A 21,503-nucleotide genomic window follows, 5' to 3' on the forward strand; every position below is an offset into this window, starting at 1 on the left:
GGACAGGGCCTTCTCGGTGGTGGCTCCTCGGCTGTGGAACTCCCTCCCCAGTGATATCCAGCAAATCCCATCCCTCCTGGGATTTAGAAGGAAACTAAAAACTTGGCTCTGCGCCCAGGCAATCAGTGAATAAGCTCATTGGCTGATGTAATTGGGTCGCAAATCTGTAATTGTAGCAGTATTGAATGACTGAGGATGGTGCAATATTGCTGCCTTGCAGCGTTTTAATTTTTGTATACTTTTTGTCATGTTTTAATTGTTTTGTTTTATAGTATACTTGTTACTGGCCCTCGTGGCAGAATGTAAGCCGCTCTGAGTCCCCTCGGGGAGAAGGGCGGGGTATAAATGCATGTAATAAATAAATAAAAATAAACTCAGAGAGCAGATACTGGGTGGTTGGTTGGTTGGTTGGTTGGAGAGGACCGTCCATCTATTCATTGCCCTTGATCTTCAGACATGGCAGAAGATTCTCTCTTTTTGCCAGTGTTGAAGTGAAATTTAGTAGCTCATCAAGGAATTGGAAGATAGTAATCAATCTCACACTAGAAGCATGATATGGGGAGGTATGGTACATAGCCTTAAATGAGAAATTATCAATGGAAATTAGGGCATCCAGGGGGGAAACTAATAGATCTGATTTTGATTTATACTGGTCAGTTTTTATTAAATATGTTTTAGAGATTGAAAAAGGAAAACAATACAACTTTGTTGGTCAGGAATTTTGGATATGACATTTGTTTACTGGGTGACTCAATTTATGGCAAAGGAAATGATGCTTGTTCAGGCCTTGGTGGTAGTGTTATGTGTTTGTAAAATCTTTGTCTTGTGTTTTGTTTACACTGTAAGCTGTTAATGTATGTAAATAAAAAACTATTTTTTTTAAAAAAAGAAGTCAGATTCTGTATATGAAGCCTCAGGCAGCAAAACGTCTTGAACCAACCCTGACATTTTCAGGCAGTCCCTGAGATACAAACATTTAACTTACAAAGACACATAGTGAAGAATGGGGGTGAAACAACAGGAATAAGAGGAATCTACCCCTAAGAAGGGAAATTAACTCCAGAAAGAGTTATCATGGGGGAAAGGTGTCTCCACTGAAGCTTTCTCACCAGTCCTTGTTTACATAACAAGCCACATTTTTCAAAATCCAATTATCACGGGGACAGAACATGAGGTGTAATGTTCTGAACAGGGGCACAGACAGTAAAACAAACATGGGTGTTAGCCCTTCCCTATGCTATCCAAAGTGTGTGTGTGTGTGTGTGTGTGTGGAGTTAGACTTAAAAATGTACCTGTTCTGACTTACATACAAAATCAACTTAAGAATAGACCTACAGAACCTATCTTGTTCATAACTTGGGGACTGCCTAACAGGATAATTAATGCATGCTTCTTCAATTACAGAGCTGCATTCTGGAATGAGATAAGGAGTTATTCTACTTTCCTGTAAAAGGTGCTCTGCACAATCTCTCACAGTCTCCTCTTTGAAACAGATGAAAGCATTCCAGAGTCTGCTGTTGCAAACTACACCAAATCTCGTGGAACTGTGGTGTGTACATGTATTCGAGGAAGAAGGCCAAATAACAGTTTTTGGGCACCGCCCTGCCAGTGGGTCTCTGCTAGGCAATATAAACAGGACCAACCTGCATCTTTCATTCACCAGTTGATGCTTACTCCAAGAATACAAAAGAAGAAGCAGACTATTAGAAACCTACAAGGTATGTGACACTTGTTTTTGAAGGTTTACTATTGAAGGTAAATTGTGTCCTGTGTATGACAAAATTATTCTCCCCTTCCAGCTATGATAAAACCAATTTTTCTCATTGCATTATCAGCTCTGCATTCATGATTTAGATGGCTGTTGTTTGAATAAGGTGAAAATAAAGAAGTGCTCAAAATTGCAGGGTTTACAAAATTTAGATAGCTCAAAGACATACATCAATTTTTTTATGATGAACATATCCAGGATTTTTGAACTTATGTGATGCTTTCAATACATTGCCATAAATCTAAACTAAATATATTAATCTGAATCTCAGCAGTCAACTAAAGTATATACAATATTTGTACATCAGTTTTATGCACTTATATGGGAGTGAATGTCAACAAATTTAATGGGACTTCTCTGAAAAAGGCTTTCAAATGGTTTTGTTGCAAGTAAAACATCTTTGGGAATATAGTTTTTACATAAGAGGTCTTTTCCTTAGACTTTGCTTGGCAGAAATATCCGTTGATTTCAAGCTTTAAATACGTTTAGTCATGATAAAAATGGTTTCAAATATATCTTATTATTATCAAGAAAAGTCAATTTCTATTTCAGTTTAACTACGTATATTTCATAATCTAATATAAAACATGAAATGCTATAATACATAGTATACATTTGTGAGAACTGTATAAGGTGTACAGATTACTAATTCATCCGTCATTGTAAGTGTTGTGTTGTGTTGCTGTTGTGTTGCTGTTGTGGATGAACAACTTGTTTTAGCCACTGAAGTATCCTGTGTAGTTTCATTTTACTATGTAACGTAGAGACCAATTTAACTGGTAGGAGTGAGTAGATTTGTTAAATTCCCCAGAGAGACAAATGACTTAAGTTTAAGTAAAAAGTTTTAACCAATCTACTGTAGAAAGGCTGTAAACCTATATATTTTTATTTTGGTTTTGATCCTACTGAATTCATTTAGCCTTACATCAGATTACAATGCCTTTCAGTTACAAAATGTGAAAGCAATGTGAATTGAAGTCACATTCTAGAAGTATTTAATGAAAGCAAAATTGAAAAAATTCATAGATAACTCATTAATTGAGGGAACTAAAACATTCTCTGAGGTATCCATTAAACATTCCCACATGGAGAGATTGGCATTGTTGTTGTTGTTTGCAACAGCATTAACAACACCACAGCTTTCATTATTATGTTTCCTTAAAATAAAATTGTGTAATATTTACTTGAAAATATTCATTTTCAATTTGAAATTTATCACACTGCATAGTTAACCAGGATTGTAGCTACATCATTACTACTATGTCATCAGCAGCAATTGTATTGTGAATGGCCAAGCTGTCACTTTTTATTAGATTTTCTTCATACCCAACACAACAGAGCAGCAACGACAACACAAGTCAAGTATACTGTTCAATCATTTCAACATTTGTGTCCTATCCATTATGTCATTCACACCGATATTTCAGAATGCCCTAAATTTATCATCACATGTTAGCCTCTCCCCAGATTTTAAAGACTAAAAGTGCAAGCTGGATTCTGGAAGAAAGAACAGTATTCTTCTCATGAATGGGTAAACGAATCTCATATTTAAACTTGAAACTTCTTTAGCTTATAACAAGAGTCATATACATAATGATTCTAGAATCACTGACTCCAACTTATTCTAGTAGTGGAATATTTCCTTTTTTTAAAAGAACAAAAGACCAATAAGTGATCTTCTAGCCTGCATTCTGTGATTTCTGGTGCATATCAATATATACCAAAAATTGGAAATTGCCCTCCATTATAGTGTGGCTTGTTCCATGCAAGCAAAATTTTACAGAGAAATCATAAATTAGGAATATGGGAGACTTTCATTTGAGCCACATTTTAAACAAAGCAACTTAATTCAAACTTCTAGACTAATATGTCGATCAGAATACCATCCCCCTTTAGACATATTATTATTATTATTATTAATAATAATAATAATCATCATCATCATCATCATATTTATTTATATCCCCCCTCCCCGATGGGACTCAGGGCGGCTTGCAGCAGGACTCAGGACTGCTTAGTGCTTACTATTTCTTAAATTTTGAAATGTAGTTCTCAGATCAAAAGCTATGCCCATAAACATATTTATCAAGAGATGAATATGTCATGCATTTTAAGACAGACAAATACAGAAACACGTGCAACATTATGCAAAAATAGCATGGAATGATTGCACAATTACTTCTTCATTCCTAATATAAATGGATGCATCCTCCAAACAGAGCCTGAACTATCAGGTCATTATTTTGGAGACTGCATATTGTGAAACATAAATTGGCACCAATACTAATATTGAAACCAAAATTTACAACATGATGTGAAATAGTAGGCATTCATAAGAGGGTAATGAAACAGAGGGTGATAGCTCTTTGTGGAAATGGAAAATAATTTTTATTAGTATTCTTGTAAATAAATCTGTCTGGCATAGAAATTCAGCTAGTGAATTGTCCCATTTCTAGGCAGGAAATAACCATGCGGAAAAACTCAAAATCATAATTATACATTAATTGTTATACTTGACATCTACCTGACAATCATCCTCCACAGATAACAAAACCACAAGCAAAAAGGGGAAACTTATTGCAATGAATGTCATTTTTTTCCAGTGACAATAGAACATAATTATGCCTCAGCTCTAGTGATACAAAAAAAACTTCCAGATGCATAAGAAAAACCCACACTGCTTTAAAACAGGATCCAGTCTTTCTTTATGGGAACTGACTAGATAGCCAATGGACCTGGTTCAGAATCAGGCTCTGAAGCTCTTTCCCTAAAATGGTTTGTATTGGCCCCGACTTTGACAGTTTTCTATCAAAAAGTAAATACATTTTTTTTAAAAAAATTGGCTTGTGGTAATTTGATGCTTTTTTGTTTTCTTAATCTGACCTATTTTATTTATGAACTTGACTGGATCCAGAGTTATTCATATTATGAGCAGATATACTAAAATTGTAGCATAGATCAATAACTAGCGTAAATGATAACTTGTTCTCAGTATTACTGAAATGCTGTTAGTGATTGACATTACTATAAATACAGAAGTGTTTGCAGAAGTAATATCACTATTACACAACAGTCCGGGCAAAGCATTGCCACCTGTTTCACAGCTAGCTGTATGAAAGTGTGACCCATTATAACTATGCCATTAAAGCTGCTTTATATCTCTTTTTGGGAGAAAAACACTGAATCGATTTAATTATTAAATAACTAAAACAAAGTAATTCCAACATAGCTCTACTGGTATAAATTTAGGAATGCAACTACTGCACATGGCCTTCATCTATTTCTTTAAGTATGTCCATATTTACAACAAAATGTTAAGCCAAGACTCTGGCTGTGAACAAGCTGCATGCTGGTGCACACTTGGCTACTTTCATGAGCGCAACCAAATTATATATATATATTTATATATATAATTTCTTCATACAGATAACAAAACGATACACTGCAAACCTTAACCATCTAAAAGATAACATAAAAACTGTTTACAATCTTTATGGCTGGGATACAGATTCCAATTGTGATTCCCTTTACCGTATATCTTAATTAATTACTCCTTTAAACCCCCCATCCCACCCACCCTTACCACCCTCTTCCAACCCCCCTCCCACCCCCATCTGGGTTAATTGAATCAATACATTGATTTAATTGTGTGGAAGGCCTGATTTAAAGTTCTGTACCTATCTTTTCCTTCCGTTTTGTCGATTAAACAAGACCATTTCCTATGCCAATCTTGTCTTGACTGAGTATTCAAATATTTATTTTTCCTTTCATGGATGAAATCATTAATTAAATATTCAGAGAGATACGACCACTAGGTTTTCAGGTCCCACCTTGTTTTATCTTTCCACCCTCTGGCAATTGTGGCATGTATAGTGGCTATCATAAATTTTAATATATCTGACCATTAGTTGTTCTCCTCCTTTACCTCTATATTAAGGGACAAAAATCGAGCTTTATCCCAATATAGCTTTTGCTATATTATTTCCTCTATTACTCCTCTAACAGTATTATAGTATTTTTGGATTTCAGAGCAGTCCCACCACATGTGGGAAAAAGTACCAATTTCCCCGCATTTATGCCAGCATTTGTTAGAAATGTTTTTCATAATGTGAGCCAATTGATAAGGGGTCCTATACCATTTTGAGATTAATTTCTTTTGGTTTCTTTTATTTTTAGATGTTTAATTTTTTGGATTTTATTGATCCAGGAGTTTACTAAGTTTTCATTGAAGTTTATATCCTGTTTCCAGGCCTCTACTAAAGTATGTTTTGTATTATAGGATAAGGCTATTAATTCCTTATATATTTCCCCTATAATGCCTTTCTCTTTTTTTATTTTCCAGCCAATTATTCTATCCAATGGGGCATCTGATGTTTCTTTCTTTTTATTTCATGTGCTCTTTGTGACAGGCCTAACCAAGCTATCCAATACTTTAAACCACATTTGTCCTTTATCTTATCCCATTTTTTAATATCTCCATTAGGTTCCAAGAGGTCTCCTACCTTATTTACTCCATTCTCTTTCAGGGACCCGATTAAGTTCTTAAATGTTTTATCTTTGTTTTCCAGGGTTTCTAGCGGAAAGGGATCTATTTTATTTATTTGTAATTTATTTTGCCATCTTTTCCAAACCTGCAGTGTTGAGAGGAGGGGGCCATCTCTTAACTTTTTAAGCTCTTTTTAATCAATTTTTTCTTCCATAAATGAGCCCTTTTTCCAATCATTTAATTCTTTCTCTAATTTCACCCATTTTTTCCCCTTCCAGTTCCAGTTCTATTAATTTAGCAATATGACATGCCTCATAATACAACTCTAGGGATGGGGCTCCCCATCCCCCCATTTCTTGGGTGCCAAAGAATATAAAATTAGAAATTCTATTTTTATTCCCTCCCCCTACCCATTTTTTTTTTTGGGGACTGACCCACTTGAAAAGTTTTGCAGAAATGTTTACTGGCAGATTTTGAAATAAATATAGGAATTTGGGTAGAATCTTCATTTTATAAATTTTAAGTCTAGAGGTGATGTCCTGAAAATTCTTCCCCCAGATTTTAACTAATTTATTTGTAGTTTTCCATAAATGGTTGAAGTTTGATTGGCTGATGTTATTTAATTTTTTTGGAATTTCTACTCCTAAGTATTTTAGTGACTTCTTTCCCAGTTTCACTCCTATAATATTTTGAGCAATTCCTAGTTCTTTCAATGTTAGATTCTTATGGAGAAATTCTGTTTTACCTAAGTTAATTTCAAGCCCTGAGATTTCCCCAAATTCCTTTATTAATTTGACCAGGGAGCTTAATGACTCTTTCACCTCACTTAAAATTATCATGGTGTCGTCAGCATAAAGATTTATTTTTATTTCTTCCTTGCCCACCTTGTATCCTTTGATGGTTTGGTCCTGTCTATTTAAATTTGCCAAAGGTTCAATGGCCAATGCAAATAATGATGAGGAGAGTGGGCATCCTTGTTTAGTTCCCCTCTTAATATTAATTTGTCTCGAATTGACCCCATTTACATTTATGACTGCCTTATTTCCGCTGTATATCTCTTTTATTACATTACATATTTTTCCCCCATTCCACTAGCCTCACATATTTTACTCAAATACTTGTGGTTTATTGAGTAAAATGCTTTATGAAAGTCAAGTTTAACTATAAGCAGTTTAGATTTATTAGCTGTGGCATGATTTAGAGTGTTTAAGATGTTCCTGATAGGGTCTGCTATTTTCCTATTTTTAATAAATCCATATTGATCTTCATGGATTATTTTAGGGATTTTTTCCTTTATTCTATTTGCTAAAAATTTTTGTAAAGATCTTATAATCCACATTGCTGAGGGAGATAGGTCTATAATTATTAGGATCCGTCTCATCTTTATTTGGTTTTGGAATTGTAATTATCTCAGAATATTTCCAGGAGTCTGAACTTTACCTCCTTCCATGATTACGTGGAAAAGTGTGACCAAATTCGGAGTAATTTCCCCTTTAAAAATTTTGTACAAATTTGTAATTAGGCCGTCTGGACCAGGGGCTGAGTTCACTTTTAGACTGTCTATTACCTTTTCAACTTCTGAATTTGATATTTTGTTATTTAACTCTATTTGTGACTGATCATCTATGTTTTTCTGTAAATATACTTTTTGTTCTAGTGCGTCTTTACCCTCGTAGAGTTTCTCATAAAAACCTGCCATAATTTCTCTGATTTTATTATCTGTTGTTTTTAATTGACCCCTGTAATCTTTTAATTTTAATATTTTGTTTCTAGCCTGTTTTTTTTAAGGAATCTGGCCAAACTTTTTATGTTATTGATGGAGTTGATTTGGTAATCATTTTTGATCCATGGGTGTTTATTATAGCTTCATTTTTTTCTAAGTTCTCCAAACTTTGTTTTTTTTCTATCCATTTTTTCTTATTTTCTGCTGTTGAGAAATTTTAGAATTGTTGGAAGAAGTTCTCCACCTCTCCTCTAGTTTTCTCAAGATTAGATTTTCTATTACTTTAGTGATGCATATACCCCTAACCGTTGCTTTAAAAGCATCCCATAATAACTCTTATTTGATTTCTGGTTGTCTGTTTATTAGAAAAAAAATCTTTTATCTGTTTTTTAATGTCTTATTTGTCTTTGTCCTTGAAAGTTACCTTTGGGTTAAATCTCCATTTCTTTGTAAATCTCCTCACAGATTCACCTAATTTAAGAAAAATCAGAGCATGATCTCCTGGCCATTGTTCCCAACTTTATCTCATTAATTTCTCTAGAGTTATTAATTCCAACTATGAAGTAATCTATAGTTGTGAATTTGGAGTGCCTGTGTGAGTAGAAAGTTGGTGCCATGTCCTCTTCACCTATTCTGTTATGGGCCTTGATTAGCTTCCATTTTTAAAAATTGACTTTACTTTCTAACCTTGTGAGACTCGCCCCTAATCTTCTTCTATTCATGTATATCTCTGTGTTTAAATCTCCCCCGATGATTACATCGCCCTTTGCATGTTTTTCAATTTTGGCAAATGTTTTATTTATGAAACTTATTTGCTTTTTGTTTGGAGCATATACACTTGCTATGGAGATATCACTATTGTTTAGTTTTCCACTTATCATTATTAATCTACCCTCCTTATCTGAAATCGTTTTTTCTAGTTCAAAATTGTTAGTATTCTTTATTATGATTGCTACACCTCTGGATTTGTTTGATCCTCTTGATTTGTATTGTAGGTCCCAATTAACCTTGGATTGACAAGATTTACTGCAGCTAGTGGTTTAAATGTAAAATGTAAATTTCCATGAGAAACATACAGTAACATTATACCATCAGCAAAGAATTTGAGAACTGTTACTTGGTGTGTTGTTGAGAATTCTTTGAAATGATTCCTAACCATTATAAAGCCCCTACTCTTCTCTTGAGAAGTAGGAAGAAGGAATGACAATTAAACAGCTGGTGCTTCTGATACAGATATAGATATAAAGATAATATATTGGGTAGGTAGGTAGTTGAAAAGAAAGGCATCTGTATTCAATCATCATATTTTAGGAGAAGATATCCAAAGGATAGGGCCATAACTCAGAAGAACAACATATGCTTTGCATGAAGAAATAACCCAGCTTCTAGCCCTGGCATCTCCAGTTACACGGCTGTAATAAAGTCATCTCTTTGAGAGCCATTGCCAGTTGGAACTGACAATATTAAACTAGACAGACCAGTTGTTTGATTCACTATAAGGCATCCTCCTATATCCAGTGCATATATTCTGACCCAGAAACCAGCTTCTAGGTATTTGCTTTTTAGACCTCTATTTTGGCATAGAAGGTAGGGAGCTGTTTTCCTCCAAAGAAAAGTAAATATGCAAATAGTGTAATTAAAGTATAGCTGGTTTGTTTATGCATAGTATTCTGTTTAATATAACATGCTAACAAGAGTATCATAGTCAAATATGCTGCTTTAATCTACCAGTTTAATGCTCACCTGTTATGTTACTTAATATAAATTTGATAATGGCATCAAAATGAAAATTTTGTGTCATAGAAAATCTTGATCAATTATATAATAATAATAATAATAATAATAATAATAATAATAATAATAATAATAATAATAATAACTTTAGTCTTATAACCTGCCACCATCTCCCAAAAGGGACTCGGGGCGGCTTACATGGGGTCCAAGCCCAGCATATACAAAGGATTCAAATTAAAACACATAACAACAATATATTTTAAACAGTTAAAAACAAGAAAATAAAACACAATAAAATACAGCATCCAGCATCACAACAGTGCTGGAAGAGTGGACATGTTCAGATATGTGCAAGTACGTTTTATTGATTAGCCTCTCAGCCGTATCAAAACATTTAACACATAGACATACATACAACATACAACCCGTGATACAAAAGAAGTTAAAATAAACAAGCTGTTAACAAGATCCTGTCCAGGTCAAATATCTGCATCATCTTTAGTTTACCCAATTGATTCCAAATATGCAGTTCTCAGCTGTGTTGCCTTGAATAGGAAAAGGGCTGTTTTGTGTGTTATTTTAGGATTCTGGCCAACCAACAAAAATGTAGTTTTAATATGTGGGTCCCAGTGTGTTTTGTGAATAATGTATGGCCCGGGGTATTGGTCTCTCTGTTTCTTATACAATTCACAGCTGAACAGTACATGTGCGAAACCCTCCACCTCTGATGCTCTACAAATACAAAATTGTTCGATGTATGGGACTTGATTAAACCTTCCATATTTGACCATTGTATCCAGCCGTATCCAAATTGTATTGTATCCAAATTGAGCTCCTGAGGTGTTTAGGCATTTCTGTCTTTAGATATTGGGCTGTTTGGAAAGTATGTTTAAAGCGACTTAGCCATTTCAATGGGCCAGCTTTACTGAGGGTAGCAATGTCTTTTTGGGCTTCTATATCCAGTACTCGTTGAGCAACTATTTTTGGGTCTAGTTCTTCTAAGAGATTTGGGTACCGAATCGGACGTCCACAACTCCTAATGTATTTTGTCAGATGAACTAGCCAAGAGGTTTCATGTTGATTTTCTATCTGCTCTATCATTCGCCACACGACAATCAGTTTTACCCAGTAGTTGTGGACCCTGATTTTGGATAGCTATCAACTGTATATACTTCCAGTTCTGCTCTTACTGCGGCAGCTGGGGTCATTTTGTCCACTCCTAGAAAACTTCGCAGGTGCTGTGACTGTGATTGCTCTAATAATGGTACCTGGTTTAGACCCCAAACTTCAGCTCCGTATAAGAGCATGGGGGTAACGTTCGCCTTATATACTTTAAGGAGTGGGTCTAAAGATCCTGGCTGGCTGTGATTTGTTAATTTAAGTAGTTGATTTGCACATGCTCTTGCCCTGACTGAGCTCCTTTGATAGCCAAGAGCTGGTCTCGGAAAAAACAATTCCCAGGTACGTGAAGGTGCCAACTTATTCTATTGGTTCACCATCCAGGGACCATCTATGTCTGTTATGTCGTTTGCCAAATACCATTATTTTTTACTTTGCTTTATTAATAGTTAGGGCGTTGTTATGACAAGAATTAAATCTTCTCAGCAGCCTATGTAGCCCAACTTGTGAATATGATAATAAAATCATATCATCAGCATATAGTAGGATGTTAACGTGTGTTTTGTACACCTTAGGCATATGTATATCTGGGTCCTTCAGCTGTTTGGGGAGATCGTTTACATATAAGCTAAACAACAGTGATGCTAATATGCACCCTTGTCTGACCCCTTTGTATGTTTCTACACTGTTTGTCATGGCTTCTTGCGTCCCAAATCACACTTTCAGGAAGGTGTTTGTGTAAAGTGCTTTGATTAGTGCCAGCAGTCTGGGTTCCATATTGAGATAAGTTAATTTCTTCCATAGCGTCTCTCTATTTACAATATCAAATGCTGTGCTGAGATCTCTAAAGGCAGCATACAGTTGTTTCCCCGATGACATATTTTGCAATTGTATGATTTAAAACAAAGCAATTGTCAGTAGTTGATCTACTCTGCCTGAAGCCAGCCTGTTCTTCAACGAGGATATGTTTTTCTTTTTCCCAGCACTCAGCTCTGTTCAGGAGATATCTGGCATATATCTTGACCACAATATCAATTAGACTAATTGGCCTGTAGGAATCAGGGTTTTTTTTTGTTTTGTTCTCTTTTTGTGTACATCTATTGCCATCTTCCATCCAACTGGGATCTGGCAGATGTTATTTATGTGTGTAAATAAGCCTGCTAACAGAGGTGCCCACCAATCCAGATGTGTTTTAAATAGCTCAGCAGATAAGTAATCTTCCCCAGGGGCTTTATTGGTCTTCAAGTTGTTTATGATACATCTGATCTCATCTTCTGTTACTGGTGGCCAGGAGAGTAGGGTTTTTATTGATAAATCTTTACCTGGTGACTGTGTCTCTGTAGGTTCTGTGGTGGCAAACAAGTGGAAGTAGTAATTTTCCCAGTCCTCTGCAGGGATAGGTATATCAAATGCAAATTTCCTTTCCTTCAAAATTCCATCTACTGTGTGCCAAAAGATAGCTGAGTTATGACTCTTAGCTGAGCACTCAAGCCTTGACCAGATCGAGACTGTATGATTTTTCTTTTTTGTTTTTATAAGTTTCTTATATTCTTGTCTCAGGGTTAACATTTCGACTTGCAGGTGTACAGGATATTGTCCCTGTGCATGTCTCATTGCTGACCTCAGCTTTGTTCTCTGAAGTTGGCATTCTTTGTCAAACCACGGTGCTCTGCTCAAGTAAGGACCTTTAGGAGAGGATTTTGTAACAAGATGTTCCTTTAAACTACCACAGATATTTGTAAATGCGTTAGAGACTGTCTACCAATCTGCTGAGTGTGATTGAATTATTGAGGCCCAGTTTGCAATATCCTCTGATTTGAGACTATTTGCTATTGCTGTCATGTCTACTTTGGTCCAGGCAAGTCTTTTATTTTATATCACCTCAATGTTGGCCATAATCCAGTTATCATTCCTATTGTTTGGTCTTAAATCTGAGGGGCCCAAAAATTTCACACACACTGGTTGATGGTCACTTTCTTCCCTCAAAAGTACTTTGATCTGTGAAAAAAGATTGGCCTTGCCTGTTGAGACACATATGAAATCTAAGACATTGCTTGTATGGCTAGAATGAAATGTATAAGGGTATAGATAATTATAGTTGTTGTTATTGTTCTTACCTCCTAGGATTTGTTAATTGCACTTCGAAATCAGTGATGCCAAACTTATACTGGCCCTATTGATCTTTTTGTCTCTGGAGTACCATTTTGGGTGATTTTTAATAAAATCATGTGGAAGGCCACCATATTGGGCTAGTTCATATATGGATTGACCTAATTTAGCATTAAAATCTCCAAGTAAAATCATTATTGCTTGTGTGTACACTGCTGTTAGTTCTTCCACCATTATCTCTAGCTGTACCCAGGCATCAGGACTGTAATAGGAGGATGTGAGTGGCAGGATGTAGACATTTATCAATATAAGCTCAGTTTCTTTATAACTAAACTTAATGGCCAATATATTGTGGATATCATCCCCCTTGAACAATCTCTCCCCTTGCCACTGTAGTTCCTCCTTAATACATACATATAGGCCCCCTTTATACTCTCTTTTCTGAGTAGGTGTGTGCCAACATTGAAATCCAGATAATTGTACTGAGTCAACCCCTCCTACCAGCTAAGTCTCTTGTAGCACTATTATCTCAAAATCAGATAAGAATCTCACCAGTTCACAATCAGCAATCTCTTTCCAGCCAGCTACATTCCAGGTTATAATCTGAATGGGTCTTACTGTCTCTAAGTGTTCTAGTTGGCCAAGTTGTATGAGTATTGAAGATTCTGACAGTCAATTCATATCTGAGGCTGGTATGATGCCATCAATATCCCCAGTGAAAACACAGTTGTTGTGGGGATCTCTTTTCTCCTCTCTGGTTTGCCACAGATGTTGTTGCATTTCTTTCACAGTAGGATTATTCTGTCTTGATGTTGAGGGTGCACTTATTCCTTCCCTGGGAGATAGATCATGAATAGGGGGTTTGCCGCTGTCCCACTTAGCTACCAAGACCTGAATTGGAGACAAGGTGTGGGTCTCATCCTCCTCATTCAGCTCTAGTAGGTCATTAACAGGGCCCACTTCTAAGTCCATCTCAGCATGTGGGGACTCATCAGTGGACATTAAGCTCACCAATGGTTCAGCCATGTCCCCTATGGTAGTCACTATGGTCTCAAGATGATCTAATCCAAAGTCAATGTCTCACTGATCACCACAGGCTGCACTGCTTAGGATCATAGACTGATTCTGTGTTGATTTACTGTCAGCCTTGGCTGGACTGGAATGTGGCCTATTCTTACCAGAAACCTCCCTGGGGGCTAGTAGGCTGGATCTACTCGCTTCCACAGGCATGTCATTGACATGCATGGGAGTTATCAGTGGGCTGATGTCCAGGTCATGGAAAACACTCATGGGAGCTATTTGGAATTTGAGCAGGAAGAGCTTCATCTTTATCAGCATAGATGGTAATGTTGATTGCTCAAAGGTCATTACAATTTTCTTATCTGCAGATACTTGGGGTAGCCACTCAACTTTAAGCAGGTCAACACTTTGGGGGTGTATATGTAGTAACTGACGCAATGATGTTCTAATAGCTCTGTATGACCTCCATCTGCCCTTATTTATGTTGTTATGAGCAATTTGCAGCATTATCTGGTTTGCTTGTAGAATCCTATTACACTTAGTGGAAGTAAGTGAGTAGCCCCTAGTTGCCTTTGTGCAGGTCTTTCCGTCCCTTGTATTTGCCTCCCTTCTGGGCCCCATGCCATCACTGTGCTTTCTTTTAGGACCATATTTTTCTGAGCAAAAGAGTCAAAAGAATGCCTGAGCTGCCCAATTTGGTCTGTTATATTCCTTAGTCTTTCAAAAATAATTGTCACTGTATTAGCTGTCATTGCTCCATTAATGCACATGGGGAGTTCAGGTTGTTTTAGTAGCTCAGGTTGTTTTAACTCAGTAATTAGTGAGTTTGATCCAGGCGTATCTCCCCTGCACAGATCCAAGGACACTCCTTCGTGATATACTGCTGAGTTGTTACCGGAGTTTATGTTTTCTTTATCCAAGGATAAGAAGCTGTTACCAGTAAATAATGAATTCAATTCTGGCTTACTCACGGTTTCCACAAGTAGATTGTCTATCTTAAGTTGTTTAAAAGGTTTATGATATTTGAAAGTCCCTGGGCTTGTCCTTGTCCGTTTCTTTTTGTTTGTTTTTTTTATTCTCCATTTGCAGAGGCAAAGATGAGTTAGGAGGGATGTGGTAAAATAAAATAAAGAGAACTTTAAAACATCATGTTCAGATATGAGAGAAAGGTCAATAAGGCTTGTGCAAAAACACAGAGGAATAGGACCGAGGCTGGAGACAAAGTGCTGGAGAAAGCATTAAATCAGGGTTGGGCAGCCATAATCACAAACTAAGCCGTTATTCAAAGACACATTCAGCAACCAAGTTTTTAAGTATTTACAAAAAGTGGACAGGAAGGAGGCTAATCTAATCTCCATGGGGAGAGAGTTCTAGAGCTGGGGGCCACCACCGAGAAGGCCCTCCCTCTCGTCCCCACCAACCATGTTGGTGTTGGTGTCAGGAGCAAGAGAAAGGTTCATAGAGAGAGATACATTCACAAAGATAAGCAGGACCTGAATTGTTTAGGGCTTTATAGGTAATAACCTGCACCTTGAATTGGGACCGAACACTTATTGGCAGCCAGTAGAGCTACTGCAGTTCTTTCCTCATTATTTGGGGGAAGAAGTAGGTTTAATTCTATTTTTTTGAAATGGGGAAAATCTCACATAGGAACTATTTAAATTAGTTCATACATTTTCTCATCTTTGGGATTAAAAGAAAAGAACTTCTTCATGTGCTCCTTTAGCTCTTTTGTTTGAAAACAAAACAAATCAATTTAAATCCATCAAAAACTGTAGTTAGTTTGCATTTTCATTACTTATATATAATCATGGGCTGAATAGTAAAAGCACTGCTGATGTACAGGCAGTCCCCAAATTACGGACAAGATTTGTTTTGTAGGTTTGTTCTTAAGTTGAATTTGGATGTAGTAGGAACAGGTATTTTTTTAAAGTGTAACTCCAGCCATATATATATGGCTTATTATGTAAACAAGGATTGATGAGAATGCTTCAGTTGAGACACCTTTTCCCCATGGTAACTCTTCTAGGAGTGAATTTTCCTTCCTCACTTCCTATTGTCTCACCTCCATTCTTAACTATGAGTCATTTGTAAGTCAGATGTTGTCAGGACCCAGGCTGCAGAGCACCAATAACCTTACACAGAGGCCAGTCTCTATCTAATATCTTTATTAAAGAAATATATAAAATCAATAAAAACAAGTGAAGAATATAGTTCAGAAGCAGACCTTTCAGATAAGGTCAAATATAGTCCAGAAATGTATTGTCCAATATAAGATATTAGAGTTCAAAGTTTTAATCCACTTGACCGAAACACACACTTTGCCAAGCAATAGTGTGGGGAAATAACTGAGTCTTTAAAGTCCAATGAAGCTTGACAACAAGGCTGGAAATAAACTTGATTCTCGACTAGATCCGTGACTTAAGGCAAGACGAACATGAAGCATGAAACAGAGTCCGTGGTAAAACCGTGAGACAAGGCTAGGCTTGAAGCTTGATCCGGGAAGCAAGGAACGGGGATTACGAAGTCCACACACGATCTCACTCCTCAAGCTGATCAATTGACTCCGCAAAGTATCCCTCGCGCTAAGCACCTATATCGGGTCTCGTTTTCCCGCCAACAGAACTCTTTCCCTAGAGAACGAGAAGCGAAACCCAACTCTGTCCAGATGCATGACTCCTTAGAATTTCCCAAGGGAAGCAGACCTAATCAGCCATTTGTTTGGCAGCGATTCTCAGGCTTCTGCGATTAGCCTCCCTGGCTCCTCTATCTTTAGAATAATTTTCTCTCCTGGAAAACGGGGGGGAGTTCTGCCCAAGGCCTGTTTGGCTGAATTCTTGTGGGCAAACATCAACATCCTGCAGGTGAAGAGGCTCCGGCTCTTGCTGAACCAGCGAAAATCCCATGTTTTCCTCTTCGTCTGCCACAATAGTACTAGGAACAGGACTACAAGGCCCATGAGTCATCACAGATGTTTGTAACTTGGGGACTGTGTAAACTTTTAGGATATCTAAATATAGAGGAAAATTGGGCTCTTAAAGCTTTCAGAAGTGACCATTTCCATAGCAGGCATTGCATGATAAGCTGAAAAAAATTCTTCTGTTCATGTATAGTCAGCCCAAAATATTCACAGGTTCTGTATTTATGGATTGAACCAAACACAGCTTGAAAATTGAGAATTTTTTTTAAAAAAGCAAACTTTAATTTTGTTGTACACTACAATGATGTGTAAACATGCCACTTTGTAACCTCCTGCCATTTCACAGATCCTTGGAATCTTTCTGGCACCCATGTGCATTGCAATCAACATTGCAATTTGATCTATATATTTATACAAAACTAATCCCATGGGGCAATCATCTTTTGCAATTTCTGAGGCAATAATTTTTATTGCAGATGACTATGGCATTCATATAATAGGTCAAATGGGAGAATCAGATGAAGTATTCCTGTCATTTGCAATATTTCATTCTCTGTATCGTGCATCTCGCAGCACAGGGCAACTGTTAGAGGTCCCGGGGTTACACCTGTTTCAAATTGTATAGAAGTTGGCTAATTCTGCCATCTTATTCTACACGTCACTAATGCTACCTCCAAAATATACAGAATCCATGGGATAGGTATAGTTTCATTTATCTGTGGGCTTGTCTATATCAGCCAGTTAATTTGACACTATTCCAGATCAGAAATGTTCTGGGCTGACCCAAGAAGCCCCAAAGCATATACTTTGTGTCCAATCCACAGCAGTGATGGGACAGGGTTTATACCAATGGTTCTCAACCTGTGTGTCCCCAGATGTTTTGGCCTTCAACTCCCAGAAATCCTAACAGCTGGTAACCTGACTGGGATTTCTGGGAATTGTAGGCCAAAACACCTGGAGACCCACAGGTTGAGAACCACTGGTTTATACAATCCAACTGGGCCAAAAGAGATTCAGCCCAGATGAATTGCCACTTTACCTTTCCTGTCACCATCCAGGTACCCCATTCTGACACCACCAGAGAAGAGGAGAACAATCCCCTCCCCCCCCCCACACACACACCTTCTTTCTAGATGTGTGGGAGCCTCTGTTGATATCAGCAAGGAGTGTTCACAATTGCTAGGAGCTATCTCTGAGTTCTGAGACCATCCAGCAGTGGTGCTGGCAACGTGGGTCCAAGCATTCCATTCTTCCCTGTACAAATATGTAGAAGGAAGGGGGGATGGGGCCATCAACACATGTGGACATCTGACCTGTTCACATCAAAGTTGGTTGTGCTGTCCACTCTCTACCTGAAATTTCCTTAGCATGGGGCTAAACTAACTCAATCTGGCTTACCCATATTAGAGAAAGTCCCTTGATACTGTAGACATCCAGTGGTGACTTTTGGGCCACTTTGAGGATTTTAGCCAATGTAGGCATGTCTTCAATCTGCTAAAATATTTATCTGTAGGCACTTTCTAGGTGTGACTCTACAGTATTCCTGGGTCAAAAGTCCTTCATTTAAATAGGGATTTATGCTTAGAATAGCGTTCCTCATCGTTGTTTATGCTGTCCCAAAATGATGGGTCTAGCAGTCCTCCTGGAAGCCTACAAGAATTCTACCCTTGTATTAAATGTATATCCAAACAAACTAGAACCAACTGCAATGCATAAATGTGCCCTAGAAAAATATTGTGTTTTTTGTTAATGAGCCTGCTTTTTGTTTCCCTTTTAGTGACATTTGCAGACATAATATGCAAAATAGGGTTAGGAGTTGTTTTCTGAACAGTGGATAATGGCATGAGCAGAGCTGCACATGTGGAAACATTTGTGTATGCAGTAGTCTATTAAAATATGTGAAGTAGTATGTGAATGTGCATTGCCATAATGTATCTCCTTCATAATTGTGCATTGCAATTGTAGAATGTGTTGTCGGCCATGCATATTGAGCATTGGTTGTTATAGGTGGTTGGATAATGTGACTCAGCCAAGAGATAATTACACTATGCTGAAGTTATAATTGATCTATAATCAAGTGAAATGAAGACTTACCTTGGCCAACACAAGATGAAACAGTGGGGAATTACTTCAGCTTCTAAAGTGTCTCTAAACATATTACAATTGTAGTTAGCTAAATGCTGGTACAGTAGAGTCTCATTTATCCAACATAAACGGGTCGACAGAATGTTGGATAAGCGAATATGTTGGATAATAAGGAGGGATTAAGGACAAGGCTATTAAACGTTAAATTTCATTATGATTTTAGAAATTTAGCATCAAAACATCATGTTTTACAACAAATCGACAGAAAAGACAGTTCAATTCACGGTAACGTTATGTAGTAATTACTGTAAAAAAACCTTGCCATACTCTGTGCCCTCTTAGACTGATGCAATGCACATTGGGCCTCTTCATGCTCTAGGCCCTTGCCAGGAGAGGCAAGATACAACTGGTGCAGGTTGGACACCGTGCCTGACGGTAAAAGTCTGTGCCCCTCCTAGCAGATGCCCAGTGCAGGGAGAAGCCCACTGCATGTTGCTATCTAGAGAGACTTCTCTAGATATGTGCAGTGGACCTCTCGGCCCTCCCAGTAGGCGCCCGATGAGCGGAGAAGCCCACTGCATGTTACTGCCTAGAGAGGTTTCCCTAGGCAGCAACGCACCGTGAGCCTCTCCGTGCTTGCTGGGAGGGGCAAGACACAGCCAGTGCAGGCTGGACGCTCTGACAGGAGAGGCCCACTGTGCTGGAGAAACAGGTGAGCTGACTGCATTGGATAATGCAGAATGTTGGATAAGCAAAGGTCGGGTAAACAGGACTCTACTGTAACATAAATAACACTGGCCAACACACATTTTGGTGCCTCAAGTGTTAGGCCTGCTTCTGGATATAGCTGACCTTCTGATTCCAAAAATGGCACCAGATTTTCCATATCAGCTCTAATTTTTGAGATACAGAACATATGTCAAATACCAATCATCATCTATTTGCCTATAAAAATCATGATAACCATATCTAAGAAACAGAAGCTGATGCAGTCTATCCAGTGAACTTTTCTGAATCAATGCCCCCAAATAACTTCCGGAACAGGCCAACAAACCAAGACACCAAGAAAAAAAAAATCCTGATGGGCTGTATTATTATTCTTTGTGGCACAAGTGGTGGATTAAGCATGCATTGGGGAAAAGAAGTCTGATATTTGTAGGGGCATGAGGCTATTAGGAATTGTAGGAGTTGAAGTCCAAAACACCTGGAGGACCAAAGTTTGCACATGCCTGGTATATACTATTGTATAAGTAAACAACATGATAAAAATGTAAAAGAAATAAAGAAAATTTTAAATGGTTGCTGTAGTCTCTCTGCAAAGAACCCTATGCACAACTTAATACTTAACATGACAACTACTGCTTTGGTCCAGTTGAATTCAAAATTGCCCCCACAGGCTCTCTGCAGAGAACGTTACGAACATAATCCTTGTTAAAATGGCCACCACTGCTTCGTCTAATCTTAGGTTCCCAAAATGTCTCCCACAGTTTGCTGCTGTACTCCACTAGGGCTGTAAAAGTCGATCAGGAAGCAGGGCTGCCTTTCTTTCTCATGTTTGGACAAAGGAGGAGCTTCTGATCTCTGCCTGTTCTCACTGCTTTCATGTTGGGTCTCTATTAGAAGCGGGTTTCTCTCCTTGCTCCCCCTTCCTTTTTACCATGTTGCTTTTTTTTTCTTCACTTATATTATAGCCACTTTGAGTCTCCTTTGTGGAAAGAAATAGCGGGGTATAAATAAATAAATAAATAAATAAATAATCTTTTCCTATCTGTATTGGTATAGATGAAATCTTAAGACCAGCAATACAATTTAAACACATGCACCCCATTGCAATCCCTCAATAAACACATTGTCTCTCTTTTTTTTTTTAACTTTTACAAAGTCCATTTGTTTTATGCATTTTTTAAAGGAGAGGGAAATATTTGTTTGCCACGCGCCCTTGATATTTACTAGTCTGGACATATCCGTGAGTCATAAGAAAATCCCTAATTATGGTCCCCAAACCAGTCCCCCAGTCCCGCGCAACTTATACATGAAGTCGGCTTATCTAGGCATTGTACATGAATATATATGTACAGTAGAGTCTCACTTATCCAACATAAACGGCCTGGCAGAATGTTGGATAAGCGAATATGTTGGATAATAAGGAGGCATTAAGGAAAAGCCTATTAAACATCAAATTAGGTTATGATTTTACAAATTAAGCACCAAAACATCATGTTATACAACAAATTTGACAGAAAACGTAGTTCAATAGGCAGTAATGCTATGTAGTAATTACTGTATTTACGAATTTAACACCAAAATATCACGATGTATTGAAAACATTGACTACAAAAATGCGTTGGATAATCCAGAACGTTGGATAAGCGAGTGTTGGATAAGTGAGACTCTACTGTACTTAGTTCTTAGTTCCCCTACCACATATTCTCTTCCCTTTTTCTCTTATATCTTTTGTATTTTCAAGTAAAAATATAATTTAACAAATTAAGATCCCAGATGTTCCACAGGTAATTTTGTATCATGCCACAACTGAAGG

The 21,503-nt window shown here is 37.4% G+C and overlaps 1 protein-coding gene across 1 annotated transcript in view; it reads left to right on the forward strand.

The window, feature by feature from the left end:
* The first annotated feature begins 1,403 nt into the window (after positions 1–1,403).
* The window catches only part of asip (agouti signaling protein), a 55,904-nt gene continuing 35,804 nt past the window's right edge, over positions 1,404–21,503 (forward strand). Inside the window, exon 1 of the mRNA XM_016993412.2 lies at positions 1,404–1,718. The gene's annotated coding sequence lies outside the window, so the exon portion shown is untranslated. The remainder of the gene's footprint in view (positions 1,719–21,503) is intronic.

This window comes from Anolis carolinensis, chromosome 4 (genome assembly GCF_035594765.1).
Source record: "Anolis carolinensis isolate JA03-04 chromosome 4, rAnoCar3.1.pri, whole genome shotgun sequence".
Classification (NCBI taxonomy): Eukaryota; Metazoa; Chordata; class Lepidosauria; order Squamata; family Dactyloidae; genus Anolis; species Anolis carolinensis.